This window comes from Sinocyclocheilus anshuiensis, unplaced genomic scaffold (genome assembly GCF_001515605.1).
Source record: "Sinocyclocheilus anshuiensis isolate Anshui unplaced genomic scaffold, SAMN03320099.WGS_v1.1 scaffold162, whole genome shotgun sequence".
Taxonomy (NCBI): domain Eukaryota; kingdom Metazoa; phylum Chordata; class Actinopteri; order Cypriniformes; family Cyprinidae; genus Sinocyclocheilus; species Sinocyclocheilus anshuiensis.
In genome coordinates, this window is record NW_015542351.1 from 1,412,848 (window position 1) to 1,416,797 (window position 3,950).

At 40.0% G+C, this 3,950-nt stretch overlaps 1 long non-coding RNA gene across 1 annotated transcript in view; it reads right to left on the reverse strand.

The window, feature by feature from the left end:
* Positions 1 to 760: 760 nt before the first annotated feature.
* Positions 761 to 3,950, reverse strand: part of LOC107691517 (uncharacterized) — an 11,378-nt gene continuing 8,188 nt past the window's right edge. Inside the window, exon 3 of the long non-coding RNA XR_001634547.1 lies at positions 761 to 833. This is a non-coding gene — a long non-coding RNA (uncharacterized LOC107691517). The remainder of the gene's footprint in view (positions 834 to 3,950) is intronic.

Consider the following 3,950-nt stretch of genomic DNA (forward strand, 5'->3'; position numbering starts at 1 on the left):
TGCAATATAACAAAGAGTGAAAAATTGAAGGGGGTCTGAATACTTTCCGTACCCACTGTATATATATATATATATTTTTTTTTACATTAGAAAATCAAGACTTAACGTTTTACATTTTAGAAGCATGAAAATCCAAAAGGTTATTTAAAATGGGAATGAATTATATACAGAAAAATGTGAGCATAGAATGTTCCCCATCACTGAAGCGGCCCATGACAATGAAAAACACTGCAAAATTTATCTCTTACTTACACTGTATCTGTACTTTGACAGAAGCTCAACAGAAATGTCTGCGATTGGTTGTAATGCTTAATGCTGCAAAACATCTGAATGCATCACAAACTGATATAAATGTGATGCCACTATTGACAGTATTTATTCATTCTCACATTTCACTTTAATCGTGACAGCCACAATAACTAAAATTTAGTTTAACTGTGCAGGGGCATGTTTTGCCCCCTTTTCTTGAATTTGGGGGGCATTTTTGTTCGTTTTGGTGCCTTTTTTTGCCCCAAGCCACCATTAATGTTTGACCTTACTGCACATACAGGTGCATCTCAATAAATTAGAATGTCGTGGAAAAGTTCATTTATTTCAGTAATTCAACTCAAATTGTGAAACTCGTGTATTAAATAAATTCAGTGCACACAGACCAGGAGACGGACCAGTGAGCACTCCCCCATCACCATCGATGGGACTCCTGTGGAGTCAAGTTTCAAGTTTCTTCAAGTTTCTTCAAGCAGCTTCAAGTTTCTCTGCGTTCACATCACCGAGGACCTCACCTGGACTACTCACACACAGTCAGTAGTGTGGAAGGCCCACCAGCGTCTCTTCTTCCTCAGGCGACTGAAGAAATTTGGTCTGAGCTCAAAAATCCTCAGACAGTTCTACAGACATTCTAATTTATTGAGATGCACCTGTACATTGGTATTCACTCAGATTTGGCTGTTGTATTGGGCTGTACTCAGACTTACATGACACACAGTGACCCTAAAACTATTCTCAATTTTGGGAACTTAAGTCATACTTCTTATATAATGCAATGACTTTCATACATTTTTAAATGCGATTTAAGTCTCTTTTCAGACCAATTTGTATCATCACACACTGTAAGAATTCAGTGACCTTGCTTTTGACTGTGATATATAGGTGTCTGTGATAATCTAGTGTGAAAACATGTGGCAGATCTTAAATCAAGCACACTCATCAGAATAAATTTACATTTCAAATATCATGTGCATTGGAGAGATCTTTATGTGAGATGGACCACAGATGGCACTTTGGCAAGGTGATATACTGAGTTTAACACTGCACAGCCCTCATAGAGGACAACTATTAACCTTAGCCTTAGCACTTGCTAGTTCTACACATCACAGACTGTCAGAGACTATATCTTGTACTCGAAGAATAAATAAAACAATGTTTTGATCCAAATGTGTATCCTTAATATTTGTGAAGTAGCAATGCTACAATCATGGGTTTGACTCTCAAAAAATTATGTCATCATTTACTCACCTTCAAGTTGTTTGAAACCTTTCTTTTGTTGAACATGAAGATATTTTGAAGAATGTGGTTAGTCAAACAGTTGCTAGTAGCCATTAACTTCCACAGTATGGAAATAAAATACTAGTTAGCAGGGGTGTGGACCAGTGGTGTAGTCCTAAAGAAAAAAGTGGTTTACTATTACCCAGTAATATTACCCTGTTACCTAAAACAGCATAATTTATACATGCAAAACATATAGCTAATGTTATAATTTAGGAAGGGAATAATCTCCTGCAAGAGGATTTTCCAGCGAGTTTCCTATTATTTGTATGGCCATCACAAAGGTCTAAACCCTTAGGCTGGAGCTGTGCAAAATAATTTAAGGTTCTTGAACTGCACCTTCACTTCCATTTTCCCCAATATCTCTGTCCATCCCTTGCGTATATGTGTGTTTTTTTTCTTGTACCTGTCACTTCTTCACCAGCAGGTCTACCGTTATGAACAGAACTGTGTCCATCTAGTTGCAAAACAACCACCTCATTTTAATTTGTTTGCACAGAATGTTATTTATCTTAAAATGACTTAAATACCCAAGATGTAACAAACCTTTTTTTCATACAAATATATTTTTTAAAAATTGTGTTTAAGTGCCTATTTATAAAAATTAGTCCAATACCTTTATTGAAAAATCCTAATAGCCTACTGAACACACTATTGAATTGACTCATATTTTTTTTTTTTGACTCATATTTTTTTTTCAGACAGTTTTGCTGTCTGCACTCCCTCCTTACCTAAACTATAAATTCATGCGAATATCTGTCTGCTAAATGTATTAATGTAACTTTACAGTATGATGTCCTTTAGCATACAGTATTCTGACATGATAATAATGGGGTGCTCCTGATAGCCTAACAGTTGCTAGCAGTTTAATACTCAGCTAAGTTAACAGACAAAACTATAGTGACTAAGGGATTATATTTGGGGATCCGTGGCATTAATTGTTGGACAGCTGTTCTCTCTCTTACACACACAAAGACTTTATCAATAAAATAGTTTTGGGAAAGCCGGTCATAAGTGCGGCTCAAAACACCAAGCGCTAGCGACAATGAGCGGCGTTGAATGACAGAAGTGAAACTGCACCAATTACAAAGAATCACGAATTTCACACAGCAGTATGGGACACCATTAAAGGGGAAGCTACATGACAGTAGATTACGGACTTGCGAAGCAACAAAACAAGTGGGTATACCGAGGGTATACGCAAATATTGATCCTTAGAAGTCGTAATACGCAAACATCCCGGGGGAAAAAGTAAGCATACGGCGTATACTTGCGTATGGCCCCGACTAATGATCAGATCAAAGGCGTTATAGATGCGTCCCTGCAGCATTGCGCTTGACTGGCAATAAACCAGAGACTGCGTTCAGGGGGCACTGGATAGGCTAGTATAAATTACTGGAGTAATAGAATAACTTACAACAAAAGAACAGAGATAAAAAAAAAAAAAATTACATGATTCGTCTAGTAGCGACCCTGATAGCAACAGACTCCGGGGCGGATCCGCCCTCAAGTCGGCAGCTCCGCTGTACTGTCAGACTCTGTTCGGTCATTCGCCCAGAATATGCCCCGCCTCCGGACAGCGCACTGTCAGTTAGCGGACTCATTATGGACACTGCGCGGATTAGCAATCCGGACGCGTTTTTTTTTTTTTCTTTTTTTTTCTTTTACCGGTGCCGTCCAATCCTCCTCAGAGTGCTGAAGCTGCGGCCGGCTGAACACGGCAAGAACACTGTTTAAATATGCTTTATATGTACAGTTGCCAGTAACATTAAGGTTAATAAAGTAGTTGATTGCTTTGTTGGCATTTTTAATTGTGAAATTGCGTTGTGGAACGTTATCTCTTCAGCACATTAGCATTATAGTAGATTTGAGTAAAGTTAATCAGGCCTATTTAGACGGGATCTCCTTCTTTTTGTGAGACGCGCCCTGAGCGTATATGTAACGTTAGGTAATTTTTCACCCCTCTTCAGGAATAACTGCAGGCGCTGTTGGCTCTATTTTAGGTATTTTCATAGCTAGTTCTGGCCAGATTACCCATTTTAAAGAAGGTATAGACCCACTAAATGAACGGGTCCAGATCGGATCCGGTCCGGATGAGTTACTTAATCAGCGGGTGCAAGTGGTCTCCGATACGGACCCGTTTTGCGGATCCGTTCCGGAGCTTGTGGTGACTCCGGGGCGGATCTGCTCCGGAGTCATTTTGCTATCTGGGGATCTCCGCTCGTGAAAAGCGCTGCCCTGTCCGTTTGATCGCCGCCCAGCAGACACACGGAGCGGGCCTGAGAAACTTCACTGGTGCTCGCCTCATCATCACTGTGACCGCTGCTGTTAAATATTCCTCACTTCTTCTGTTTGACACCGAGGTGCACCAAGAGTGACGGATACGCATCCCGGGCATCCCACCA